The 10,166-nt window shown below is 40.2% G+C and overlaps 3 pseudogenes; 2 read left to right on the plus strand and 1 right to left on the minus strand.

Annotated features, from left to right (window-relative positions):
- The window catches only part of LOC148938052 (uncharacterized), a 35,007-nt pseudogene extending 26,734 nt beyond the window's left edge, over nucleotides 1–8,273 (minus strand).
- Nucleotides 4,399–4,968, plus strand: LOC148938054 (uncharacterized; annotated as a pseudogene).
- On the plus strand, nucleotides 6,145–7,187 carry LOC148938055 (uncharacterized; annotated as a pseudogene).
- Nucleotides 8,274–10,166: the final 1,893 nt, after the last annotated feature.

Here is a 10,166-nt window from a genome sequence, read left to right on the forward strand (position 1 = left end):
TATTTTCATTTCGCACAAATAGCAATATTTTCGGTAGTTCTTTTAATGGTTCTATCGATGTAGAATCGAACGTGAATGAATCTGACACGGTATTCAATTGTTTTGTACGCTTTTTAGATTGCGGCGATAATTTCAACCATCCAACATCCGTCCAATATGAATCCCTGTTAGTAATAGTAGTAGTAGTAGTAGTAGTAGTAGTAGTAGTAGTAGTAGTAGTAGTATCGTCATCGTCATCGCTGTCTTCACGTTCTTTTTTTTCTTAATACTGATATCCTTTGCAACATTAGCTACTTTTTTAATTGGATGTGTTTCCTCGACAATCTGTTTTAGAGGTTCGACGATGGATTTGAAGCGTCTCTCCAACGCTACATCTTCATCTATTTTACCAGTTTTCAAAGCGCGATATTTTTTGCGAATCGAATCGCTCGTTTTCGCAATCTGTTTTGCTATTTTCTCGCGATCTTTGATGTTATTCATGTTGCCTAATTGACATATCAACATCGACTAACCACATTATGGTACCGCGAACGTGTTAAATTCTTTTCTGCCTGTTGACAAACGGACTATCTTTGTCTATCACTATGAATCCATACTCGCGCCGCCAACAATCGCGGCATAACGCACAGAATTCATCATACGACATGTCAGTATTCACATGATCATTGTAAACATGTTTCAAGTTGGTACCATCCAGTTTAAATAAGATCAGCAAGTTCGCATTGTCGCGTATCAGATGTTTAGGTATCTTCGCATACGTCTGACAGAGATAGAAGCAGTCGACATTCGAGTGGCGACCTATCGAGAAATATTCTCTCATCACATCTTGCTTATCACATGCAATGTCGTCGAAGACGAAGATCGAATTGAGACGCCTCGCTCGGTGAATGACGTCACTGTTGTTGGAAAACGTAAAATAGATTTCGTCGATCGATGCCAACAAAGTTTCGAGATATCGATATTTTGGTTGTTGCAATGACTTCGAATACACGTACACGTTCTCGAAACATACACCGTGCGGACTCTCGAGCAAACTTATGAGAACGTTGGTTTTACCGCAATTCGATGGATCGCAAATAATCGCGCGTATAGTACTCGGTAATATTTCACCATGTTAGCGCTTCGTCGCGATGTCTCCCATCATTTGCGCTTTCTCGTCATAGTTCACGACGTGTATCGTCTGCGGATGCCGCACGAATTTCATGTTCACACTGCGTTATCTAGGCTTTGATTAAACGCCTATATTTATAGGCGCGCGAAACCGCGATTCGCTCAGTAGCAAAAATGTATCTCGCGCTATCGCATCTATTTGATATTTGGGATTTGCGCGCTGAACAGTTGCAATATATATCGAAGATCATATTGTTACGCATATGTGGCGATTATATCGACCACGTGTGGGACAAACTTCCGGAGCATATAAAGGCGGATTTGGAGGTTCAAATCTATCGTCGCTGCGTCGAGCATTATAATCAATCGTGGCAACGCACACATATAGACGGCCCCGCACCGAAGATAAAGGATTGTAACATATGTCAGCAGCAACGAACAAAGGCTGCGTTGGAGGACTGCTCAATCGAGTGATAAGTGCGCTTCCTTTCGAGTTACATATTTCCGGCTATCAGTTTTGCGGTCCGAGTACTCGGTTGAAAAAGCGAGAGGTGAAACGGGCATAAATCCACTAGACGCGGCGTGCCGTGAACACGACATTGCGTATTCTCATAGCAACGATCTCACCGACAGACACGCGGCGGATAAGATACTCGCCGATAAAGCCCTAGGACGCGTCATTGCGAGAGATTCGAATTTGGGCGAAAAAGCTGCCGCTACAGCTGTTTGAGCAGCGATGAAAGCCAAGATCAAGATCGGCATGGGTATGAAAGCGAAAACAAGGAAAAAGCGAATACTTCCAACGGCGAAACGAGGCGGCATATTACCGATTCTGCCAATGTTGGGCGCTCGGTTCCATGGTGATTGGCGGAGCGGCCAACGTGGCGAAGGCGGTAAACGACAAGAAAGCCATACAACGTCAGCTCGAGGAACTACAACGTCACAATCGCGCAACGTCGAAACAGCGCGGACAGGAATTGTATCTCGCTCCGTACAAATACGGACGGGGACTATATTTCGCTCCGTACAAAGGCGGACGAGGTGTAACAGCGAAAAAAGAAAAAAAGAAAAAAAAACGTCAAAGAGACAATAAAAATACCTACGGGTGTAACTACCAACGTACAATTGGATCAATTGGCGAAGCGTATGGGCGTACTTCAGAGACGTTTTCATGCGTGACGCATTACCGATTAGCGGCGCGCGTCGAAAAGAGAGCGGTATCGTAAATCTGGATGACACGATGGGTCCCGGCATTCATTGGGTAGCGTACGCAAAGAGAAACGATCGTGTTATATATTTCGACAGTTTCGGTAATCTTCGACCGCCGAAGGAACTGGTACGATATTTCGAAGACAATGTTATGATAGAGTACAATCGAACGTCCTATCAGACGAACGTCCGATCAGAGTGTCTACGGACAGCTGTGTTTGTGGTTTCTCCAAACGGTCGATGCGCATGAATTATTATTAAGTCTGACAAAATGCTGCAACGTTTCAGTATTCGTTGAACGCTTTTCCATCATGTCGCTGACGCTTACGTTAGCGGGAAAGCGTCTCGCGACAAACTACTTTCCAGCCAGAGATTTGAACGACGATGACTACGAGCTTGGTCTAACAATTTTAGAGACTTATCACGATACCGAATGTAAACGTTTCGAACAATAAATTTTATTTTGACAAAGACGACGCAAAAATTACGATTCCCGAGGGGTCGTACGAACTGAAAGCCATAAATGAATTTTTGAAACGTGAGATTTTACGAAAACATCCGCGACGCGACACATCCGATGGTAACGCCGGTAACACCGCGCGCGGCGATGATGACATTGGTGAATACCCGATAGTGCTCCGTGCAAATTACAATACGATGAGGTGTGAGATTAAATGTGATTACAGAATAAATTTTAACAAGCCCAATAACATTGGATCGCTGCTTGATTTCTCGTCAAAGCGTACATGTATCATTGTATTGTTGACGTGTTATTCTAAACACATTATTTGCGATAAATATCATCATATGCCTCGGTAGTCGAAAGGATAAGATGCCTGCCCGGTAAGCAGGAGATCCAGGTTCGATTCCTGGCTGAGGTGGTATTTTTTCGCAGAATAATTACGAGTTTTTACGACTGGTTCGTGGTCGTGACGCACACCCTCCCTTCTTATTTGGGCGTATATTGCAACCGCGAAAGTGGTATAAATCGGACATGTCAATCAACATAATGAATATAAACATTATCCGTGTAGAGTGCAACGTGATCGCGGGCGTGTATAGCAACGACAAAAGTGTGCACACGATACATGAATTTTCGCCGAGCGTGCCACCAGGATATAAGATATCGGAAAGGCCGATGCAAATCATTTACTTGCCAGTCATCGTACGGAGCATTACGGAGCTAACGATATGCATTGTTAATCAGAACGGACGATTGCTCGATTTCAGAGGAGAAGAGATCAGATTGCACGTACGACGGCGACAGCGATAACGCGAGCGCGACATTTGGTCGTGTTGAACGAAGCGAAGCACGCGCAGAGAGATAACGCATCTTTTATAAAGAAAACACCAATCGACAATACTCGCTCATCCGGTTGCATCAAAAAGAGAAAGAAACTCAACGCATCGAACGTTAAATTTTTACAAGTTTTAGGATTCGCGGTACGCAACTTGTGAGATGACTGACATCCTAAACATCGAAGACGAGCCAATCTTCGACGATCGCATCGTCAAGAATGAAACTCATACGTATAACCCGTTCGCCAATACAACGTTTTGGTACAGTGATGAGATAAGAATACCCATACAGCAACAGGATCTGTACATTGCCGTACGAAAGCTTTTTATATATCGAGGGAAAATTAACGAAGAAAAATGTTGTCGACGGATCTGATGTGATGTTGGGAAATAATTTTGTGGCGTTCATGTTCGAGATTGAGATTCGATACGAGCTCGATAGCGTGGAGATTGATCGTAACAGAAACGTGGGCATAACTAGCGCGCTCAAATACTACGTAATGACGTCATCCGAGAGAAGCGTGATTCTGAGAAATGCTGGCTGGCATGAGCGTACCAAACGCGGATAGATATTTTAACTTTTGCGTACCTCTCTACGTACTGTTGGAATTCTGCGAGGATTACAGACGCGTGGTAATCAACGCTCGTCACGAGTTGATCTTAATACAATCGCGCAACGACAACAATTGCCTGATGGGAAATTCGGCATTGGATCCCGTGATCGACTTATTCAAGATACAATGGAATGCCGTGTTATTGAACGAGATAACAAAACTATCGATGCTGCGTACTTTGAAGAGCGGATACTTGAGCATGGCTTTTCGCTCGTGGGATCTGTACGAGTTTTCGCTGTTACAGCGTACAACCAAGCATTCGTGGGCCATCAAGACCGCTACTCAGTTGGAGAAGCTGCGATATGTCATCTTCGCTTTGCAAACAGGCCGAAAGAACATCATGGCCGAGGACACGAGCCGATTCGACGACTGCAACTTGACCAACGTAAAATTCTATCTGAACTCAGAATGTTATCCGTACGACATTATGAATCTGGATTTCGAAAAAAACAGATGGTCTGTGTACGAAATGTACGCGCGTTTCTGCAAAAACTACTACGGATACGAGTATCTCGAGCCAAGTCTTACCCTCACGTCTTTTCTACGTTACGGTACATTCGTAATCATCGATTGTTCTCGACAAAATGGATCAGTCAAGAGCGCAACCGTGGATGTGAGATTGGAATTTGAGACTAAGGAGAACGTACCGATGAATACCACCGCGTACTGTCTCATTATACACGATCGCGTGGTTTAGTACAACCCGTTGACCAATGTTGTACGCAAGATCACCTAAGAGCATCGCTGGTATATGAGAGACAATAAAATCTATACATCGAAATCGATCGCAATCTTCTTCTCGACAGTCATGTCTGTGCCAACGTTCGTAGACCTGCAAGGTTTCCTCGTTGAAGGACAGTTTGTCGTAAAAGAGTTTGCTGCTCTCAAAGAACGGACCGTTCTCTCTCATTACATTTTCGCAAGCCCTATACCGTGGCATTTCCTGGCAAATGCCGACAAATCTCGCGCACGCTGGGTGATACGTCATCATCATAGATTGCGATGGAACGACGGAACGATTCCGTACAGCGAAGCTAAAAGTTTGATTACGAAAGCTGTGCATAGTACGAAAGAAGATAACGACGATGATGATGCTGTCATATATGTCAAGGGACGAAAAACGAAAATGGTTGCGGAATTTGCTTCTGGACGATGAGCAAGAGCGCGTGTACATCGAGACCCTGGATGCGGATTACGAAGACACAGATTCTTTAAATAATCTAGATGCTGATAATTCTATACGATGTGGATATCATTATACCAATTGCGCGTTATAAAATGTATTTAAATTATTTAATTGATGGGCAGATAATCTTAAATAAATATATATAACATATAATATATTTTCTTTTATTCCTTTTCCCCGCTATTACATTGATGATTACTTAATATTCCAACGATCCTATACATTTTTTCAATGTAACGTTCGATCGACTCATCGATGACAAAGAAATTGCGTTATGATTGAAGCGTGAAACTTTTTACATTTACATTTACATTTATATTTTCTTTTTTTTCTTTTTATATATTTTTTAGCTGATTAGGTTTTTTTCTTGAAATAAAAATTTTATAATTAATTGATAATGACGCAATCTTTTTTTCTTTCAGTTTATAATCACTATAACAGTAAATTCGATGTGCTATCTGCAATTGTACGATTCTTTGTCTTTTTCTTGGCCACTATAACATGCCTATTCACGAAATACTATCATAATAGAGTATTGTCGTTCAGCGAGGTCATTGGATTTTTTGTTCACTCCATCTTTCAAATGAGAGGAAGGAGGGATTAACGCTCTGCCGTGTCAAAATTTACGCGGGTGCGATCAGTCCTCCATCATTCGTTTGTACAAACGAACCATACGCAACGTACTCCGCTTCTCCATCATTCGTTTGTACGAACGATCCACACGCAATGTACTCCGCCAAAGGAAGCAGTGCACTGTACGATGATGAAACGAAGAAGGAACGTAACGCGTAAGTTCGACATTTTCTTTCTTTCTTTTTGCAACATTATGCAATATTACGTCCTTAATTTCTGTTATACAGCATTTCGATGGAGCCTCGCACGGTGCGCTTGATGAGCAGACGTTACAACCTGACGGGCTTCAAGTTTCTGGAAATTGGAATCAATGTTGGTCCACCGAGCTACGTAGAGATCGCCCTAGGAGATCATCGAGGACAAGAGCTGATACTGTCTCTCGAAACATGGAAAGGACTCCATGAGCAGCAATGGAATATCTACAAATTGCTACGAAACAATTACAAAGACAATTTTATAAGCGTCGGACCGTTAACAGTCCGAGTTTGTATGATGAACAACGTTACACTCGTACGTCTTGAATCTTCAAACGTACGCATTATGGTCGAATCGATGCTACGCCGTATGTTTAATCTCGCCGAATGTATTGATATAACGTTCAATCAACTAGACAAACTCGTTGAAACGATCGATGAAAAGTATACGTGATTCTCCAACATTGCATATATTATAACAAATCCCGAGGAGGTACCATACATGATACGCGATAGCGATATCTTCGATAGACATCAACTCGTCGATTGCGAATTGTTAGCTTTAGTTTTTAGTATGTATGAAAAAAAGACGATGTAACAAAAATGTGAATAAAAACGTTTTCACATTTAAAAATATGATTTCAATCAAAACAAATTTCCCTATTTCCCATCTTAAAATAAAATAATATTTCAGTTATAATAAGATATTATTTATTGGTATAATCAATAAAAAACATCAATGAAAAAAGGATAATATCTTTTTTTCTTATTGAATTCATTTCATTTTTCTATAGTTCACTTTTTTTTGTAGTTTCTCATTTTCCATCGCCATCAAAATTTATTGTTTCCTACGTGAGAACTTGATCAAATAGAAATGAGCACATTCAGTATTTATTACTAAAAAACAAGAAAAAAATTAAGGAAAAGTGTCCATTTACCGACTAACATTATTTTCATTGAATAACGGATTTTTCGAGATTGTTCGAAATAAACATGTTGCGACACGTACATTTATTGCAGCCGGCGCTTTCTTTTCCTTTTTTTTCCTACGTCAATTTCTACAAAAATATCTTTTTTAGCAGCTCTTCTTAGACAAAAAAAGACCCCCTCCCCTCTTCCCCCTCAAAAGTACATTCCAAAGGATCATCGACAAAGCATTCCCCCGTGCCTACCAGTTACCCCCTCTCCTTTACCCCCGCGTCCCCGAGTTACCCCGCACACCCGCACCCCGCTCGGAGCTCTTGGGTTAGAACCGCCCTAGTATCACTACTTACTGACTAATAAATAAATATACATATATATATATATATATATTTATTTATTTATTAGTCAGTATATATTTATTAAATTTTAAGCGCGCGCGCGCTTTTACTATACATTATACCATACATACATTGCAGACGAAATGCAAATGATTATTCTGTAATCAGATGATTACAGAATATAGTCCCATGGCGGTACCTCTTTTTTGGCATACCGGGTGATTCGAGAGGAAATGTAAGTATCTCCCTGAGAACGTCGGTTTGTGATACCAATCAAATATCAACTGATTGTCCGCCAAAATTATAGTAACATCCAAGAAGTTGAGCTTGTGTCCCGCGCCGATCTCCATTATAAATTGCAAACGTGGGTGTAAAGTATTAAAGATGTTCAGAGTGTAGTTGAGTAAGTCGGAGGGAGCAGCCAAAGCAATGTCGTCAACGTATCTAACAAAAAATGATAGGTTAAAAGACAAGGAATTGAGAGCTCTAGTTTCTAAATCTTGTAATACTATGTCTGCTATGATGAGTGAGAGAGGTGAACCATAGGTATGCCAAAAATCTGTTGGTAAAACGTTCCATTAAAGGTGAAATAAATATTTAATATGAATCTGACCGCGGTGATAAACTCAAATTTTGAAATTGAACACTTATGAGATGTAATCCCATCTGGCAGAGACGCTGTCAATGGCCATTTCAATGGGCACATTGGTAAACAGCGACACGACATCCAAGGAAATCAACGAGAAATCTCTGTCGATGTGCACATTAGAGAATCTTTTTACCAATTCGAAACTATTGTTGATGTGGCTATATGTGCAACAGGAACACTTTTGATTATGCGATAACGTGTTAAGTGTTATACAAGGCTAAGTTATACAGGGGGCTATTGAGAGAAGAGATAATGATTCGGAAGGGACAATCAGGTTTGTAAATTTTTGGAAATCCATACGCTCTCGGCAAAATCCCATCATCGTAAAGAAGATGTCTATAGGTAGAGGCCGATATGAACGCAGCATCTTTCTATCTCTTAAGTAACTCTCGTAAACATGAGGTGAGCTTCTTTGTTGGGTCTTTTTTGACAATGGAATAAGTGGTATTATCATTTAATAGCTCTTTCATCTTCTTGAAATATACATCCAGAGCTACAGTGATGTTCCCCTTGTCCGCGCGAGTGACCATGAGATTGTCATTGTGTTGTAAAAACTTACTGATAGTGGACACTAATTCATTAGGCGTATGTTAAATTCATAATTTTTTGGAGTCAAATAGTTAGGGAGATTAGACTATTAATAATGTTTACAGCGCGATTTCTGATAGACTGATAGACATTTGTGTTGTTGTAGGGAATTTCATAAGATTACTCTCGAAGTTTTTAATGAATTCAGTAGTTAGTTTTTCATTGTTATTAATAGGAAGACTGAAGTTATCACCCAGTTGTAAAAGGCTCTGTACATCTATCGGAACAGGTGTGGAGGACAAATTCACAAAACCATTTATCGTTGACGTGCAAAGAAGTCGACGAGTCTATACCTTTATCCATAAACGTGTGTGGGTCAATCACGATCTCAATTTCGCGATTTCATGCGTTCTTTGAATTGGTTGCTTTAAAATAAAAACACTGTTGACTGACTGAGGAGTAGGAATGAGTGGGGGGCCTGTAGAAATAATGTATCGGTCTAATGTCAATGATTTTAGCTCTATGTTTCGTCAATAATTTGTCAAATTTCGTGTTAAGTTTGTCACGTAAATTGGTAAAAAAGGAATGTAGCGATCTTTGTTGTCTAGTGAAAAAAAGTTGCAAATAGATAATGGAATGTTATGATATAACCGTCGAGACAATTTATAGACCCGATTGTGTGTAGCTTTGATGTATGAGTACGTGTCGGAGAGTTCTACCTGTAGTAATTTCTTACAGAATTGACCTCTCAAATGTTTAAATTCCTCAACTGACTTATGACTAAAAAGGTTGGTGTTAAACCGAACATTGGATACATGCGGAGGTATAATATTAAATTTAATGTATTTGCGTAAAAATTCGGTTTTCAGTCTACCCTTAATGATGATTTTATTGAGCTTAATCCATGATTTGAATAATATGACAGTATTATGTCCAAAAAAGAAATTAATGTACTGGAAAAAGGAAAAATGAAAACGCATTTTCTCAGCCTGTGTAAAACAAATATGCACGATAAGGCTCCCAATATAAAAATAGACAAAAAGCGTGTAATGGCAATAAGACCCATTACACCCTATTACACCCCTTTTGTCTATTTTTATATTGGGAGCCTTATCGTACATGCATATTAATCCTTTTAACTCGGATTCGGATCTTCTTCTATGGTGGATTCTATCGGGAATAGTTGAAGTTTATTTTAAATGATCAATACAAGAATTGACATTAAGCATACATTTAATGAACTGTTCTTTTGTTCGACGGACTCCATGATTCTTCTCTTTCGCGGCAAACTAACAGCTGCTCATCGGTAAACAATAATGCGATCCTCGAACGATTTACAAGAGTTTCTTCTTTATTATTAAATTACCGATAAAGACCGGATTGCGATTCCCTCAAAGACCTATCTTCAAAAAATAAAGCGCGAGACTCAACGGAACTTTTCCTACATGAAAGTCCTACATGAATCACGATTCCGAGGATATC

This window comes from Pogonomyrmex barbatus, unplaced genomic scaffold (assembly GCF_055798465.1).
Source record: "Pogonomyrmex barbatus isolate J1 unplaced genomic scaffold, ASM5579846v1 scaffold1, whole genome shotgun sequence".
Taxonomy (NCBI): Eukaryota; Metazoa; Arthropoda; class Insecta; order Hymenoptera; family Formicidae; genus Pogonomyrmex; species Pogonomyrmex barbatus.